This window comes from Poecilia mexicana, unplaced genomic scaffold (assembly GCF_051168715.1).
Source record: "Poecilia mexicana isolate PSO_F unplaced genomic scaffold, ASM5116871v1 scaffold_4, whole genome shotgun sequence".
Taxonomy (NCBI): Eukaryota; Metazoa; Chordata; class Actinopteri; order Cyprinodontiformes; family Poeciliidae; genus Poecilia; species Poecilia mexicana.
In genome coordinates this window covers 26,557,741-26,577,576 of record NW_028263373.1, presented here as the reverse complement: position 1 = coordinate 26,577,576, position 19,836 = coordinate 26,557,741, and the positions used below count along the sequence as shown (strand labels likewise).

At 36.8% G+C, this 19,836-nt stretch overlaps 1 long non-coding RNA gene across 3 annotated transcripts in view; it reads left to right on the top strand.

Annotated features, from left to right (window-relative positions):
- Nucleotides 1–1,546: 1,546 nt before the first annotated feature.
- Nucleotides 1,547–19,836, top strand: part of LOC106926409 (uncharacterized) — a 106,786-nt gene continuing 88,496 nt past the window's right edge. Inside the window, exons 1-2 of one of the 3 annotated variants that reach the window (XR_015762775.1) lie at nt 1,547–2,249; nt 19,292–19,405. This is a non-coding gene — a long non-coding RNA (uncharacterized LOC106926409). Of the gene's footprint in view, nt 2,250–10,305; nt 10,561–19,291; nt 19,406–19,836 lie in introns of those variants that run through there. The other 2 variants (XR_015762777.1, XR_015762776.1) reach the window with 2 other exon arrangements.

The following is a 19,836-nucleotide window of genomic DNA, read 5'->3' as shown; positions in this document are numbered from 1 at the left end:
TTGTTGTTATTATTATTATTATTATTATTATTATTATTATTATTATTATTGTTATTGGTTTAATTAAAGCATTGCATAATATTGCTGGGCCAGTAAATTTGTTCACCATAAAAGTTTTGTGTTTTTGTATTAAAAAAGTACTTTCCATATGATTTTGGTCCAAAGGTTTGGACACCAACTAGTGTAGAGTGTCACCAGAGCTGTACCTGCAGCTTTCTTCAAGCCTTCACAATAAGTTTTAATCGTGTATAAAGAAAGCTGAAGCTGAGTAAAGCAGCTTCTGGAATTGTTAAAAAGAATAATAAAAGTTGTAAGTTTTACTGAAAAAAGAAAATATTTTTGGAGATATAGGGGTTATTTTTTTCCCAGTTTAAACAAACATATAATGTAATAAAAAAAAGCCATTATGTCTGTTGGTGGCTTTCTTACCACCACACACAGAAAACTATGCATGAGTGATTTATTATTAATGGTAAATTTATCCCTTTTGAACATTTTCAGATTTTATTGAAAAAAAATAATATTAAGGCATTTGCGCACAATGTAATTTTCTTTTATTTTTTTTAACTCAACCAATATTTTGTGTCACGGTCACAGAATAAAATACATAAGTAAGAGAGTATGAACAGTGTTTTATATCAATACAAAAGGTTAATTCTTTTTTTGTTGGTGACTTGAAGGACATATCAATGGTTCCAAAAAACATAAATAATATAAAAAATGACGAGATACACTTGAGAATATCTGTAGTTGATGTTTTTAAGAAGCTTGTTCCTGAAATGAAATGACAGATACTCAAGCAATATAAAAGGAGTATTACTTTTGATATAATCAGAGTCTCATTATAACTTATAACCAGCTTTTTTTTTTCTCATATTTTTATGACTATTGTGGGGAGGAGCTCCGGGTTTTGTTTGGAAATTCTCCTTTTCTTCACCCTAATCTTTAGCTCCTTCCACAGATTCTCTGTCAGATTCAAGTGAAAATATCACTTCTGATTGTGGTACAAATACTTTTTTGGTTTAAATATCTAACATTTTATTGACGGCTTGTTTGACGTGTTCTGGACCGTTAAACTCATTCGCCTGTTGCGACCCTACCGGTCTATCTATTTATAGAAAACATCTCTGGCACGTTTTTAGATTCCTCATGGAGAGTGGCTAGCTTTTGAAGCCCACTCCCAGACAAAACACGGGCCCACGTCTTTTGGAAGATAAAATTCCCGCGATCTTAAAAGTATCACTTGCAGCTGTTGCTAAACCCATCAGAGCCGTCTGCGGTCAAATCGCAGTATTGTCTGATGCAGAGCAGGTTATAATGGAGGCCGGTGACTGTAGCCACAATACAGATTCCATCTCGTCTGTAATCTACCGCGAAACCTTTTAACGCTACCTGAGGGGCTTGAAGAAGCAGGATGAAGAAAAAGGCAAAGATGACTTTTTTTTTTCTTTCTTAATCTCCTCTCTCTGTTTAAGGAAAACAAAGACAGCGTCCAAGTTGTACAGTAATATATGTTATCTCCTGCTTGAATGTATATTAAGTTCGACATTCCATGCAAATCTTTGGACAAAACTACACGACAATAAGCTTGTTTTAACTCTACATTTTACACAGGAAAGCTGTTTGGTGTGCATGTTTTTGTAGTTTTCGCAAGGACACGCCAAAGTGAGAATAAGGTCCTCAACATAACGTACAGTCTGCTGCTAAACAGAAAGTTAATTATCTGAAATGAGTCTGATGATGGCAAGACGTGACCCCCCTCCTCCCACACACGCATGCACGCACGCACGCACACACACACACACACACACACACACACACACACACACACACACACACACACACCCCCACACACACACACACACGCATACACACACACACACAGCAGTACATTATTTGAATGTTTAGCCATTATCTCCAGAGCACTTTTCAGATGACTTGTCCTTAACCGAGCCAAACACAGGGGTCCGTCGCTGCCTTTTGTTTTCTTAGTTTTACTGCATTGCACAGTTCACAGGGAGAGGTCACACTTTTGTATCAGTTTTATTGAAGGAGAAAAAATATTATTTGAAAGATAAACCTTTTTTTTCTGCTTTTCATCATAGCGAGAGAGAGAGGCAGGGAGAGAGAGAGAGAGAGAAAGTGTGCATGCTCACACATCTTGAACAGAATGAAGGAAAAAAAAAAAAAAGCTACAGTCTCACGTATTGGCCTCCCGTCTCGGCTGGAAGAATGCCGCTTCGCTTGAGGTAAGGAGAAGCAATGGTCATTTAATTAACCTTTCCCGCTTCAATCTGCTCACAACAATTTTGCCTGTGACTCCCTTTAATAGTTTAATGACCTTGCTGTCAGTAAGACTGAGGAGGACTGAGTCAAAGTATGATTTAATTAAGAGTCCATATGTTTAAGACTGTTCCCGCGGAGATGTGGAAACATTGGGGTTGTTGGCAGCGACAGGACTGACCTTGCTATTGAGTGTCAAAATGACAGCATGAGCCACAGAGTAAATAATTAGCTGAGAGAAGTAAAAGAAAAGCAGTCTTTGAATAAGGTGTGTGTGTGTGTGTTTTTTTTCTTCTTTTCTTTTCTTCACTTGGGTGGTTGTAATCAGTGTCCAGTAATGCTGACTTCATCCACAATATGGTGCTAGTGTCCCTTTAAGGGAAGACACTGCTTTTATATGCAAACCAGGTGCGGTAGAGGAAGCTGCCAGGAGTTTAGGTTTCAGAGGCTAAAGAAAATAAATTCCTCCAAACGTTTTGGAACGTTTCAGATTTCGACACTACGGACAGCGGAAATAAGGTGATAAGATTTCAGGAATATTCTTAGGAAAATCAATAGAGATGCACCGATCAGATATTAACAAAATATTGCCAAAAAGTATCGGTGACATCGAGCCCGATCCATAAGGGCAGATCTAATTAGTCTAATTCTATGCTTTGTTTTATATTATTTTTAAATTCCTAATTGCACTTTCTGAACCATTTGAAAGAAGGTTTGTTGCATTTTATGTTTTACATATTTGACCAACCTATTGTGTTTATCAGTTTTATTAATTATTTCACCTTCTTATGCTCCTAATTTACTGAACAAATTAAAGTTGTTTTTGCCTGTTTGACCAAGCTTGTGAAGCTTTTGGTGTACTTAAATGTTCTGTACTGGTGCAGTTAACAACTGAATGTATAATTCAATACATTTATGTCTCTGTTAGAAAAAAAAAGAAACATCTATCCAGCTGTTCCTCTGTATCATATCGGTATCATCCGATACTAAACTTCAGATATCGGTATTGGTACTGGAAGTGAACAAAAGTGGATTGGTGCATCCCTAAATATCAACTATTATCATTTCTATTCTCCACAAATAAATGTTCCAGAAACCACGCTCTGTGTTTTATAGAGTTTAGAATCCGTCCAGAATTATCCAATCATAGTTTGACTAGGCCATAATGTTGCCATTTTTATACTTCTGTATATCTAATGGGATCCTAATGCCCCCAAAAACATGGTAAATGGTCCATTTTTTCCACAGAGTATCATATTTCTGCTCCCAAACGGGATAAAAAAGGCAATGCTTTTTAGTTTTGCTCCTATATAACTTTAAATCCATTAGATATTCTCACAATTACTTGGATCTCGTCTTCCTCCCTATGTTTCTCTGCCGGGTATGCTAAATGCCGCCACAGAAATAGTTCATAATGTGGCAGATGCTTGTTCAGTGCGTTAGTGAGTGAGTGTTGTCAGCCTGCCAGCAGAGAGTCTTTATTAAGTGACGCTGTCAACGTAACAGGACAACTCAAAAACTACTTCCTGTCATGCTTCCAGAGTCACATCCTGACAGCAACCGGATGGGATTTATGTTGACAAGAAACATTGTAGCCTGTGTCATATTTATCAGGTCCTCTATGTGTAGAAACTAAATGTGAAACAAAAAAATATATAAATTTACAATCAAAATGTGAATCTCACAGTGTTTTATGATGAAATAACAGAGAGGATAGCTGCAACAAACCTCCTGTTTGCCAGACATAAACTTACACAAATACATTTTACCCTTATTAGATTTTTTTATTTTTTATTTTAGACTTTCTGTATATGAAGTATTTTTGGAATGTGTGTATTTTTAGTGTGGTAAGTTGATTGGTTGTTCTTGTCCAAGACATTCACTTCAATGAGACGCAGCGAGGCTCTGACTCCTCTGCAGTCGGATGTAGAAATATATAAAACCCAAACCAGAAGCTCATTTTTACTTTGACCTTTAATTTAATTGAAACATGTAGTTGTTTTAAAGTCTTTAATTATGCTTTAACCAGTTCTGTGTGATAAATAACAAGAAAATAGCAAGAAAAATAAGAACATTTCATACAATTTCTTTTTGTTACTAAAAATCATAATGATCTTTTTATTTTATATTTTTTTCTCTGCACCTCTTCATGAACATGAACATCTGCATCACTCTGTGGTAAAAATGGTCCTCAGTTGCTTTTATTTTTAAGACTCCAACTTTTTCAATAGAGAACTTTGTTGAGAGAAAAACTTAACATTCATTACGTATATTGTACTGTGAAATGTAAGTGTGTGTGGCAATATAAGGAGAGACATTGAGACACTAACTCAGCTGATTTGACGGCTGCTTGTTAACCTGCACTTGTTAAATGTGTGTGTTAAGATAATCTAAGCTCTTTAGGTAATGCTGACATGCTGCATGACTCCCAGTAGGGTGTAACGATCAGATGGGATGGGCCAGTCCAAACATGTGCGTTATGAGTCTTAAGTGTGGTCAGTGATGAAACTGTCCAGAGGGGCTTTCCAGAACGGAGCAGCAATGTTGCTGAAAGATCTTAGAGTCATGGTGGAAAACTGGGCAAGAGAAGTTTATATAGAAACACAGAACTAGACCTTAGAGTTAGAGGCAGGGTTGTGGAGTTAGTTATTTGAGATAAGTCGTATTTAAGTACAGTATGAGGGTTTACCAGAAGTTGATGAAGGTGTAAATGCATGTAAAACCTGTCACATAATAATCTTAATATGTAAACATATTTTAATAAGTTGCATACTGCAGCCTTAACTGACCACATATTCAAACGACCCATGCTGTAGTAGTGAAATGGATGATAACCCAGTTATTAATAATGCAACGCATCATAACAAGAACAGTAGTACATGACAGTCTACTATTGCGCAGGTTTCTTTTGTCTGCTAAATTTAAACCAATAGGAAGGTCAGGAGTCACAGGACTTCCATGAGATGCTTTGTATGTCCATTTGCTTTGTGGTTCAGATGAGACTCAGCTTCAGCGACCTCCTCTTCCTCCTTCTCTTCCTCCTCCTCCTCAGCACGCTGCCGGCTCCAGGAGTGACGGAAGGCAGCCAGGGTCACCTATGACAGCTCAGCTGACTGTCACACAAAGTGCTGGTCCACTGATGAGAGTTAAATTACTTCATAATAGTAAGGGTGTTCCTGGGTTTATATTATTATACGATAATCCTCTTTCCACACAATGATGATAATGATCATTATTATGGTAGGGGAGTAGGGGGCGAGGAAACCACTCGGAATGGAGACTTTGCTGCATAATCCTCCTGCCTTGAAAGGTTAAATACGGATTTGAATATTATGATCCCACCCCCCTTCCTCTCACCCCCACCCTCCACCACCACTCTGAAAATGATAGCGCTGCATTTGAAGCAAATGTGCTCGTTGTGCACTTTACCTTCCGGACCAGTCTGAGTGTCACACTGCACCGCAGAAGACACGCTTTGCACTGTGGTTATTTTCACAACTACTCCTGGGGAAAAAAAACTAAACATAAAAAAGATTATGAACTAGGACTCTTCTGAGAAATTCAGTGTTGGAGACGCTAATGTTAAACGTGAGTTTAAAAGAGGTTGTGGTAATCTTTAGAGTAGCAAGGCAGGCTTCAGGTCCCAGTTTCTCAACCAGAACCGTGGTTGGAAAGTTAATGAGAGCCATGTATGCCAGGGATGTCCAAACGTTTTATCACATGGGCCAAAATCGTCAAGTCAATAAGGTTCGTGGGGTAAAAAAACCCCAACAAAAGCCTAGTCAAAAATAAACTAAGCTGCATAGTTTGTTGCATTAAACGAGTAAAGTAATTTTTTGTTGGAATATTGAGTTAGATTTGTTTCACAATTATTCAATCAAAAAAAATCATGTGAAACAAAAAAAATCTTAACTTTTTAATCAAAAATAATTTTTTACGAAACAAAAAAATTTTTAAAGATTTTTTTTAATTGAAGTCACTAATTTTTGTTTGAAACTTTTTTTTTGTTGCAACGTTTTTTTTTTTTTTGGTTGAAGCTCCTGTTTTTTGGTTGAACTCGTTTTCTTGCTTATACAACTTTATTTGCTTTGGTGAAGCTTACATGAACATTCTGGGCGGGGCTTAAGGACGAGCAATGTAAGACGTGTTCCGATTGGTTAGTGCTGACTAAAGCGGATGACTCCCTGAGATCTCAGAACTCTGTCCCGAACTGCAGGGCTTCGGTGACGGGACACAGAATGTGAATGGTAAGTAATCTTCACAAAATTACACCGTTTAGCAGTTACTAAAGTGTCCAACCTGTTTCAAAGAAGAAATCTTACACAACTTATGATGACAGTCACATATTTTGTCTGCCGTGATCCCCGGTAGCATATTGTTCTAGCTAATGTTAGCACTAGGTAAAGTTCATAAACTAGGCTTGTGTAATATTCGCCTGTCTTTATGTTGAATTCGTTAACCAGTGCACCTCTGTCGAGTGGCATTATGCGTGGAAAATACCAACTATATCTGGAGGAAATATGTGTTAAAAACTGTTGTGTAATCCTGTCTGTGTGTGTGTGTGTGTGTGTGTGTGTGTGTGTGTGTGTATTAACTAGCATTGAAGCTAAAATGGGAAAACAGCGTATCGTTGCACCAATGTTATTAGGTCCACGTTAATCTGCACCACACGTCAAGTGACTGTGCAGATTATTTATTTACCAAGCACATAATTAGTGTTGTCGATGAGGGGAGGCAATGTAACTCTTAAATATATAAGGAGAAATATATTTAGCCAAACACACCTGGCCCCTAAAAGCAGCACTTACTTCCCTTCCTGGCCTTCTCTGACTCAACACTTGCTGGTCTCTCCATCCTCACTATCTGATCATCTCTAGCAGCTGGAGGAATCAGTAAGACCTACAAGCCTGTCCTGCTTCAGCTGCACTCTGCTGGTCGTACTAAAATGGGGAATTAGGAGAACACCAATTTAATTTAATATCATAACACAGCAAAAGGCATATTACATTTAATTTGGAATAAAACTAAGTACAAGACACATACACACCAAATAATAAAAAATACAGAAATTATGTGAATATCCTCCTTTGGCCTGTGACCTACCAGCTTAGTTTTACATTTTACATCTGAAAGAATATATATATATTTAAGAGTTACATTGCCTCTAACTCCATATTGGAAAGATGTGTACATTGAAGATCCAAAATGTAAAAAAAAAAGGTTTTGCAGGTTTGAAGAATGACATTTTGAAAGGACTTGACTGCAAATAATAGAATTTCTTTTTATATCAATTCTGAGCAATAAAAACTTAATTTAGATCACTTTTATTGAAAAGTACATAGCCAAGTTTAATAAATTCATCAAACACTGATCTTGGTGGATCAAAGCCTACAGGAAATACGTGGTTCTCACAAGAGCATATAAAAAGCCTGGGTTTTGAATGCTTTGTTGTAGCTGACATTTTCTATTGTAAAATGTTAAAGTTTACTGATTAAAACTAAAACGTCTCCATCTGCATGCGAGGGGCTGGCATATTTCTGTCATTCTTGAATTGCAGTCATTGGACGCACCAAATCAGACCTGAGTTTATAGCATCAAACTTTACTCCCAACACAGTTGGTGAACATTAGATGTCAAAAAATAAGATGTAATGATGACAGTAGGACTCGTCATAAACGATGAGCAGAAGTTGGTGCTTTGCTTCTTCACATTTAGACCCACATAAAATATATTTCGATGAGTTATCTTGAGTTATCATAACAGTTCAATGTCTTGATTTAGATTAAGGAGCTTTATTTCTGTTAATAAGAAAAAATAAACAAATAACTATTGTAATTATTTTTGTTTCACTGAAATTTATTATAAAACTTTTCATAGAAGAACTGCAGTGCTGATCACTGACCATTACTGGTCAATAAAAATATTGACCAGTTAGTACTAAAAAGGATTTTCTATTGCTTAAACTGCTGTTTTGTGCGGCCATCTTGGACTCTTTAACACTTGTGTGCTGCTGCTGGCCAGATGACAGGCAGAGGATTGGATACAAAGAGTTAGTGGAATATGTCAGAGTCTCAGAAATACACTCATAAAATGTGATGAGTTTAGCATTCAGGCCAAAGATAATCGATAAAAACATATTTTGATCACTTCCAATCACAAGTGAGATTTCACTTTTTGTTCCATGCTGTACAGAATTCTGAGTTAAACCAAGAATTTACAACAGCCCTGTGATGTCACAGTCCATCTTTGATGTCACAGTCCCTCTATGATGTCACATTCCCTCTATGATGTCACAGTGCCTCTATGATGTCACAGTCCCTCTATGATGTCACATTCCCTCTATGATGTCACAGTGCCTCTATGATGTCACAGTCCCTCTATGATGTCACAGTCCCTCTATGATGTCACTGTGCCTCTGTGATGTCACAGTGCCTATATGATGTCACAGTCCTTTTGTGATGTCACAGTGCGTCTGTGATGTCACAGTACCTCTATGATGTCGCAGTCCCTTTGTGATGTCACAGTCCATCTGTGATGTCAGTGCCTCTATGATGTCACAGTGCTTCTATGATGTCACAGTACCTATATGATGTCACAGTGCCTCTATGATGTCACAGTACCTCTATGATGTCACAGTACCTATATGATGTCACAGTGCATCTATGATGTCACAGTGCCTCTATGATGTCACAGTGCCTCTATGATGTCACAGTGCCTCTATGATGTCAGAGTGCCTCTGTTAAGTCACTGTCTCATACTCTGATGTCACAGTGCAATGTTCCTTGTGTCTTTGCAATATGAAGTTTTTAAATGACCAGTCTTTTTGCTTCTTTTCTAAGTTCAACCATTGTGGTTTTACTTGTTTGGGTACAAAATGACACATTTTGACCTGGGATGTTTCACACCAACAACAGGTCAATCCATACCTTCCAGTGTTTTCCCTCCAAGTGGGGAGACAGTGTTCTGATGAGTTCAGGGTCTAAAGAGAGCATGAACTGCTTTAATTTGTTTGGTGATCTAATAAAAACTCCAGAATGTACTTTCTGGATTTTTACACTAAGTGTTTCAACTTTGTCTGATGATATATTCAAATCAGGAGATGTGATGAGATATTGGGTTCACGTAAAAGCAACAAAACACATTTTGATATATTTTTAAGTAAATATTTTACATGCAGAATAGGATCAGGGCCGCTGGGGAAAAAAAATCTTACTTTGATCTCAGAATTCTGACTTTGGTGCAGATGGGAGCAACCAACTTTAATGACAGATGTGAAGGAGGAGAACTAACTTTCTGGAGAAACATTTTAGATTTAAGCATTTTATCTAAGTGAATTATGAGGAAAAAAAGTAATTTTTCCCCCTCCTAATTCTGTCTATCCCTTTTTGTATTTACATTTCTTTACTTAATTAAGTAGTATTGCAAAGGGGATAAAGCTTTTAGACAAAACTCCTGACAGGAAAAAGAAACACAATGCATTTTTGTGGCTTTAATCAAGTATGTGAGGAAGAAACCTATTTTAGGTATTGATCGTTGTTGAGCAGGAGGGTCCTCCGAGGCCAGCTTTCATCTGTGAGAAGTTGTTGACTCTTCCTTCTGCTCGAACTTATTGAACATTCAGGCTTTTCTAAAATTCCTCTAGTCGCTTACTTAAAGAAAAGCTTAACGACCCCTTGTTGACCCATATGAAGTTGTGAATACCATGTTCTTTCTCCTTTTCTGTTAAAATATTCCAGCTCTTTATGTTATGTCTCTTTTTTTTATTAACCATTTAAAGCTAGAGACCTTGATTTAACAAGACAAGGTTTTTAATTACCGACTTAGAAATGAGGATAATAAACCTTCTGTTGTACACGTCGCTCCATAGAGTTGGAAATTATTTATCTTTGAACTGCTTGTAAAAAAAACTGTGCTCTGCAACATTAAGACATGTCTAGAACTGCAACTATATTAGTTGTAACTCTTCTTCTCTCCAGTGTTTCTGTTAGCTTAGTTGTTGGCGCAGCTTTATGTTCCTGCCACTGGTAGCTTGACCACAGTATGAATTCAGCGTTACATTTGCTTATGTAACATACATTAAGAGCAATGCAGCGCGTGTAATTTTCCTGGAGGTTAAAGCGATCATTGGTCTGTTAGTTACGTTTGACGAATGATTCCGGTCTGACTGGTCGTGCCTGTAGGGGCCAGCAGGGGGAGCTCTACGCGCGTGCTTCAGTTTTGCTGGAGCTGCAGCAGAAGAAACATCGTGTCTGGTTTTCCGACCATCTTCATTTTCAGGTATGAAACAGTGTGATATTTGCTCCGAAGCTCTCTGAAAATGTGAGGCGGTTTATTTTGCGTTCGCCGACTGACTGCTGAAGTATTTGGTGGAAGATATATTTCTGTTTTAGGATGTTTTAGATTAGCTTTTAGTAGCTGGCTTAGCCGCGTTTTCTACCGTGCAGCGGCAGCACGCAGGTTGTGTGAGGGTGTGTTCAGACTTTTAAGACATAAATTGCAAACAAATGTTAATGGGTTTATATTCGTTTGAAAAAATGAATTAGATACTCAAAAGGAGTAATCTTTTGTTTAACCAGTATGGTTTCTATTTATTTTATTTATTTATTTATTTATTTTTGCTGCTTTTCAGAAGTGTATATTCCAAAACTAGTGAAAGGGAATCTTATTTTTGGAATTTATTTCACAAGAACCAGCATTTGAAACAGCGTTTAATTCAAATAATTGTGCTTCTGTCAGTAACTCTAAACGCAATGCAGTTTTCTCCCGGTTCCAGTTGAGTCTAACCGTCCAGGTGGAGGAGATTGAGCTTTTCACAGGTTACCTTTCAGATATTGTGCTGTCACAGCACGGTGGCAGTTTGAACAAATATGAAAAAAACATTTTATTTACTTTTTTAAGTAAAAGTAACATAATCCCAGCTTTAATTCGCTTCTTGTGGCTTTCTTCCTGCCACAGTTCTGTAAAGGCCAGATTTCTGGATGAGTAGTTGGACTCTCCTGCCTAGCCCACCATGGGCCCCTTGGCTGCTTCACTGATCAACTTCCCTTGCACAGCCCACTAATTTAGGTGGATGGCTTTATGTTTAAGAGTTTGCAGTTGTGTCATACTCCTTTTTCCATTGTCAGATGATACATTTTACACCGCTTCATCAGATTTCCAAAATTGGAGACATTGTTCTAGAACCTCATCCTGCTTTAAATTGACCTACATATCGTGTTTCTGAGTCTTCATAGAGTTTCTCTCTCTTTTTTTCTAAATTGTTTTCTAAATTGAAAGACTGCAGTGTTAGGTATCTGGAGGACAAAATATGGCAAGCACACACAGCAACAACTACTGGTTAATCCATCTTTGGCGCAGATCTACTGACTTCATTAACTGGATACCTTCTTGTCTATATGATATTCCACAGCCATAGCTGGGGGGATTACATGAGGAACAACTAATATCTTAAGTGGAGTGCTTACAAAAACAAGGGACAAAACGATGCACTTGTGTTTAAGAAACATTAGATCAGGTGATTACGGTGTCTGTACACCATGTCCTGCTGAAAATGAGAACTTGAACCCCACTAACATCAATGACCAGTGTCAGACATCCATTTGAAACGTACACTGTGACTGTTGACCTGATTAATTTTTGTCAAAACTATTAGAATGAGCCTTGATTATTTAAGCGATGTTTCTCTTTAAAAATGACCCATACAGTTAAATTTTCAATAATCTAACCTGAATATGACTGTGGATGTACAGCTGTAACATCTAGCATCCCTTTTTTCAACAGTGTACAGCAGATGTGCAAATGCTAAATGACAAATCCCAAAATGTAATAAAAATAATTTAAAAGTAGCATCGAATAGGAAAACTATTTTGATATATATTTTAAAAAAAATGGAATGACAAAAATTAATTTCTTTCTCATAATCATTACAGCAATCAAACTCTTATAATTGCTCACCAGCTGCTTGCATGTTTCCATTGGTATTTGAAAATGTAGTCTTAGTGGATACAGGAAGCATAACAGAGAGAAACCAAGAATTATGGCTGTCTTATATTTGATTTTTCACTGGAACTTTTACCATGTCATGCACAGTTTTTGTACCTGGATGTGTGCTATGCACCGTTTTCTGGTATTAGTGTAGCGTGTGTTTTTTTTATGCAAATGGATCTGCAATGGGACTGCAAATGGAAATTAACTGTGGCAGGTTATAGTTGTATAATAGTTGTATTAGTTAAATAGTTAACAGTTTTTCTTTTGAGATTAGTTCTACACATAACTCTTGTTCAGTAAACAAAATAGAAAATGATACAACTGTAAAAAAAAAGCTGACAAATGTCATTATTGAAATATTAAGATCTTTTTTTTTTTTTTTCCCAAGAAAAGATTGCTAAATGATTTAGAACTCATATTGAGACTCTGATGTCAGTTTAGATTTTTTAGGTGGTGATTGATGAACATCAATTATTTCAGTTTTAACCTTCATCATAAATATTATTTTTGATGAGGGTGAAATGGTACAACACAGTCAATAAGAGCCTGGATGCTAACTATTAGAACTACTAGCTAATCCAGCTAGCCAAAATTCTCTGAATGTTTAACACTTAAATCCTTAATCATGTCTTGCCTCCACTTTCTGTGTAAATAAATAATCTGTTTCCCATTTAAATAACTACTCTGTGCAAAAATGATGATAATTTAAAGGCTAACAAAGTAGTATTTGCTTAAACTTTGAGCCTGTTCATCTTGGACTAGCTGTCAGCATTAGCCGCTGAAACTAGCTTGTCTGGATTTATGCTGAAGGAGTTATCCACTGCAAGTAAAATTACTATTTTTTTAAAAATATCTTTTTAAACAGAACCTTGCTTCAAAAACCCAGAACTTTCCCTTTAATTATGATATGTGCTAATAGCATAGTGAAACATCAGTGCGACTGGGGTTTGGCTTCAGTTTGTGATCTGGTTTACAGCAGAAGGAAATGAACAGACTTAAAAATGAAATATCTGAAATATATCAGATGTAAAATATTGAAGGCAAGGAAATAATATTTAATTTGGATGTTCTTGTAATAGCATATTAGCAATGGCATAAACTTGTTCTTAACAGAAATACTTTGTTGATCCCACAGGAAATTAAATGTTTTAACTCATTTAATTAGTTATTGCATTGTTTTCTGGTATCAGGTCATATTACAAATGCTGAATTACTTTTATTTTCCCTCAGTAATAATTAAAGGAACCAGACATTTTCTCTGTTTTCTGTTAAAAATGATATACTTTCATTCTTTGATTTTATGTCTGAGGAATATATTCCCAGTCCTGCCTCTGTTCACCCCCAGCGTTAAGATGAATGTAGCATATGATTGTATATGATGCATACATTGGAGCACATGTCACTTTCCGCATGCCGTACAGTAAGGTGGTGCAGGTACAGTGGGTTCGGTGGAAGCCGTGTAGTTTGTGCCAAAAATTCAAACACGATTTACATTCCCAATGTAATGTATTAAAACGTTGACAGGGCAAAAGGGATTCACAAGATGCTGCATTAGAAACTCAATTTCTGTGATGAATTGCCTGAAGCCAGTGAATTACAAACTGCTCCCTACCACCTTCCCCAACCCACCCCCTACCGAGGCTCAGAAGTTTTTTTTTTTGTGCGTGTCAAAATCTTCTTAAACCTCTCTCTTAATCTGATCTGCTGAATGTGAGAGGGTGAAAGGATTTCCAGACTAAAAAGCATTCATTTTTCGTCTTGTTGTGCACTGCCTTTTCCCAAGTGCTGGGTCAGTAATATTCAAAATTTGCTGCTTTGCTCTTCCATCTTCCCGGCACAACTCTGCTTGTCTCGGCCTAATAGATGTCCTTTCCCAACCTGGTCCGTCGGCCATTATGCACGACTGATGGAAAAACTGCCACTATACTTAACTAAGTGTAAACATTATTAACCAAGTAGTCCAAGCTGAGGGTGACAAATATTTGTATTTATAATTTAGTGCTACCACTGGCTATGATACAAACTGTTTCTACACACAGCATACCTTTAACTGTAGGTAATAAAATGCTTGTATCTCATTTGAAGTGCCTTGGACTTCCCATGTTTTGTCATAGAGTAGAAAGGAGTGCATAGATGTGAAGTAAAACAAAAAGATTACATGATTATTATGATTTTTTTTTTTACAAATAAAAATCTGGACTTGTACTTGTGAACAACCTATCAATGGAATTACAACTGAAAGTCTTTTCAGTGAATTCCCAACCAGCTGTGCACATCTGTCTTGCAGGTGTGCAGTATAAGCATTGGTATCGGATTGCTACCAAGCAAATACAGGGCAGGCATCATAATATCAATACCAATTCTTTAATACCTTTTTATTTTTTTTAAGTTTGATATTGTTGCTGCACAGATTCTCCTACCTCCTTTTCTCTTCTCTACTTCTCCTTGGAGAGGGTTAATACGTGATTATCAAACTTCTGACGATACTTCATACGGTATTTTTGTGGTTTTTCATTCAATTAGTTTATTAAAAGCTTGGATACATTTTGGACAACGTTTATAGGTCTCTACAAAAATACTTTGATATATCAATGTTTTGAACAGGAAAAAATAATTTTATGTGCATAGTTTCTTAAATAAAGTTGGGAAAAATTGCAATTTGAGAGCAAATTGAAACAATGTTTTTAGAGATAACATTGAGAACCAGAATGAAACTTCAAAATCTGAAACAAATGTATTTATCTTACCACTCTAGTATCGATCTGATACTTTGTTTTGATATTGTTATTTTGGATTCATCCGCTAACTTCTAACCTCCCCAAATCCCTCTAATCAGGTCAAGCTAAAACCAGACTGTGAATATCAATCAAGTCTTGTCACAGATTTGATGTGTGAAATGGATGTTTTGGTACTTTAATGTCAACCATCTGTGTGATCAAGACATCACCACCTGAAGAAGAAAAAATAGTGCAGTTTGGATTTCCTTCTGGATTGAAATCAAGCGTCAGAAATATTACAATTTGAACATATCGAATGAACAATGGGAGAGGAAGCACAAACATAACAAATAACTTGAGAAGTAAAACGCATTTCACACGAGTGACTGACTTATTGTTCGTTGGGTTCATATTTTTCTAAGAGCGCTGGTGCCGGCCCCGCGCCATTGTGCTCCCCATCATTGTTCTTCCCATCATTGTTCTTGTTGATTTACAGGGCCGCTACAATGGTGTAATAGGAGTTTGGCTCGGCTGCTCCAGAAGAGGTTTGCAAGTCTTTTGTTTGCGAGCCTGATTGTGAGGAGTGAAGAAGCCTTGGAGCTGTCATCCCAATAAAGAAAGCTCCTCTGCACTGTGTTAAGACCAACACCCAGTCAAAAGAGGTGGCGGTGGTGGGAGAAACAGATTTAGTTCACTGCTGTTTGCTTTTCACACAGAAAGGCCATGCATTAATGGAAATCCAAATATTCCAGCATTACCAGAGGATGATAATGTAAATTCAAGTTAATATTGGTACAATGTGTGTGTGACAGTTTGCCATAATGCGCTCTTCCTGGATTAGTCGTTCATTAAACAGGTTTGCCATGCAAAGCCACTGTCAGATTTTTGTCAACCGGGACAGAATAGGGGAGAAAACAGTGCCAGCCGAGGCGCTCACAATTAAAATCTGCAGCCTGATTACGGTGACCGGTTTAATCTCGATCATGTGAGTTCCTCTGTAGATGTACGGAAATAATTCTCGACCATAATAGCGCGGCGAGTCGGAGGAAAACAAAAGCTTGTATGTGTTTGGTTTAGAAAGAGCTGTGAAGCATTGTCGGGAGAAATGTTGTTTCATTAGATTGTTCAGAATAACAGCGTCTATTTATACCTCCTTTTTTGTTAGCTTTTCCTCTTTTCTCTGTTCTTTTTGTGGAGTTCTATGAGATCTGAGAAAATGGATGAAGTGCTGTGTTATGAGCATAGAGATCTTACACGGATCAAAAGCTTTTTTCCTTATTGTTTTGGGATCTACAATAAGATGGTGCGCGCTCATCAGACCTTCAGCATTCTTTAGTGAAAATAGAAATGTTTGATTTTAGAACATGGACTTGCTTCAGCTGAGTTTGGATGCTGATTTTTTTTTTTTTTTTCATTTTAACTAGTTTAACATTTAAGCTGCTGACAGTTTCCTAGTATACTTCATGGGCTTGTGCTGCACCATCGTTTCTAAATTCTGAGTATTATGATAATGTGTAGAATTGAAGTAACCAGCACAGAGTTCATTCATTTTGCTTTGCGACATTTAAGTTTTAAGGATCAACTGACCATGTGGGATTGAGAGTTTAATAGAAAATGGTCAAATAATCAATCTATCTCAATTGGAAAGTAGGTCATCCAGCTAGAGTCAAGCACTTGGAATGCTGAGTTGAGTGAATTATTCTCAGTGTACATAGAGAAGCTGCAGTGCATAGAATGACTGTAACTAAGTTTATTATTGAGCCATTGCCGTAACATTTGAGTCATTATTATAGCAAAGATGCATATTTGTGGTATATTAAGTATTCGCTAAGGTCAGGGAACATTTCCCCCTGTGAATGGTTAAAATCTGCAGATATTTGATATTTGAGTCCCCTTCTAAAACGACTAATAACTGCCTATTTTAATAGTTCCACTACCAAATATACATTAATATGGATGAAGAGTGGAGACAGTCTTACCACTATCACATAAGCTAATATCTGCTGTCTTTGTTATTTCTAGTTTTAGGGTGCAGCCAATCAGCACCAGTCACAGATTGGCTGCTTTGCAAATGCTAGCCAACAGCATGTCAAGTAGCATTGTCGCTAGGTGTCTTAGCTCCAAAAGCTGCATTTTCTTTAGAATATACTAGAAAAACAATCTACAAAAATGTGGGTTTCTTTCATTTGGAGCCAGTAGAGGATTTCAGGAAGTTGGCCTAAGTTAAAACTAGGACTTTTTAAGTGCATTTTGGTTCGGGCATTTGAATAAAACTGATTTAATTGATCAAATAGTTAAGTACAAAACTGTTACTTAGTGTTTAGTTGAAAGACTGTCTCTTAAAGGATATTCTTAATTCTGGTTATAATTCCAAAAGTACATTCAAGTTTGTTCTTTTTATCTAAGTGAATGTCAACGATTTCCTAACTCCAAATAACAAACACGCTTTTTCATTTTGATGCATCTCCCCTCCCCTCCCATCCTTCTTCTTCTTCTTTTTTTTTTTGCTCTTCAGTGTTCTGCCCGTTCAAGGACTTTTTGGTGGGGGGTGTAAGTAAAGTTAGTGTCTCTTTCAGTCTGAAAGAAATAATGAGATACAATGTACCTTTTTGGTTAAAAATATATGGCAGATGGCAATAAAAGTTTGTTTGACTGCTTTTGTCATCCCCACCTTCAAGATACACAAGCATCATAAATACTCCATACATCGTCTCACACAATTCTGGCTTTGGGTGTGCGCTTGTTTGTCACTCTTCGGTATTGATAAAAAAAGATTGGTCCCCGGAGAATGTGTTGTTACTGTCATAAAGGGAAGGCCATGTCCACATTATTATTTTTCTCATTGCGGCCAGCAGTGTGCAGCTTTTCAGAACGCTTTAATCTGCTCTCCAGCCGGACACGTGGGATGCGGCCTTGCCCCCCGGTCACCCCTGGTAGACTCGAGGCGATAAATATCAGATGGGGCCCCTGCCGTCCGCTCAGGCTCGATACAATCAGCATTCAGAACAATTCCCAAGCACAATAAGAGTTTTTCAACTGGTGTCTGCAGTCCTAAAGTGGACTGAAGGGCCATTCTTACCCAATGAATTATAGGGCAAAAGAAATCTGTTGATTTCATATATGCATTGGAATATATTGACTAAACTTCTGCTAAACATTCAAGTTGGATTAAAAAAAAATTCTATGTATTTAATTTTTTTCACATTAGTTTCATTTTCAAATTCTTGAAGAGAATTTTAAATATTCATAAAACACTTTGTCAGTCTTCTTTGCATTTTGAAGAATATCAGAAAGGATGGAATCTTAGATTTTTTACTGGTAAATTTTAGTGACAGGACTTGATTCAAATTTTTAATTGAGTTAATGGCAGGGTCTTTTAATTAATCTGTTAAATCACATTTTAGTCAAACTATATATTGACTCAATAAGCAACATGTTCAATTCAAAACCCTTTTGCTGCTAAATTATTAGATATATAAACTCATTAACAAATATATTTTAAATATGTTACTTAAATTATTCAACTATCTGATTGGTGCCAAGTGCTTTCCAGGGGTCCAGGAACTCCTGTTTCATGGAACTTTTTTAGAAATGTGGACGCTGACTTTAGTGTTGGGGACGTCTGTGGTACTGCTACATGGTTAGCATTGGGATGCTATTTTAGGCTAATAGGCTAACTCCTTTCATAACTTGCACACAATAGTCTTTTCCTATCAGACTCCCACCAGGTAATTTTTTTGAAACAAAAATTAACACCCAGTGGACAAGAGAAGCAGATTTGTCGTCCATCGTTGTTGTTTTGCGGATGTAGCTTGTGCGTCAGATTTACAGGTGTTACAGAAACATGAGAATACAAGGTTCTGGCCAGAACATTTTTACATTAAATTAAATAAATAAACTGCATGTCATTTAAAGTTTAACATATCAAAATCAACATGTTAAAGTCTTTGCCATTTTATACAAATCATAACTTTGAATGTCATTGTAAATAGCATAAAAATTTTTATTTAAATGTCAGGGTAAAGCCAACTTTATTCAAAGATAATGTGCATAGATGAAAATAACTTTCAAGCCTTGCACATGGAAAAGTGGTTGTGCAACATATGAAAGTATCACAAGTTGAGCTTCATAATTTCTCAAAATCCAACTTCTTGTGACTGTTAAAAAAAAGAATGTACTTTGTTGTAGAACACAACATTAATCTCTCTTTGTTCTAAATGTTTGTAAAAAATTTTATCATGGGTTTATTTTGGATGGTGAAGTAATTTATTTATTTATCTTTTTTTTCATTTCCATCCTTACAGGTTTCCTCTCTTTCAAGCAGCCTGACCCAAACCATCACCATTCTCAAGGCGTAATCCAACCCAAAAATAACTTTTTAGCACACCACACTCAGACTTTGGACCAGTCTTCATATGGTAAGCAAGTGTGTTGTGAAAGGTCCTAATAATGTAACAAAAGCAAGTATATGCACACACACACACACACACACACACTTAAAGCTAGCCTCCACTCTGTTGATCTTATCAGTTTTTTATCTTATATGTTTCTTATATGTGACATTTGTCACATATAACTGGAAAAAGATGGACGCATCGTTATACCAAAAAGCAGAGTCTCTGTGCCTTTTTAAGGCAATGAAATCCAGGAAAAGGGCAAAACAAACAGCAGACTGCTTCTGAATAATTATTTTTCTTTCATACTGACTGACAGTTATTGTTACTCCTATTTTAGAACCACTTTGTCATTAATCAGCCAGGTCATGTGGTGAAAGCTGTCGCTGCTGAAATAGCTTTAATATGGACTACCCCTCTGGGACCAACTTGGTCATTAACTCTAATGCCATTTT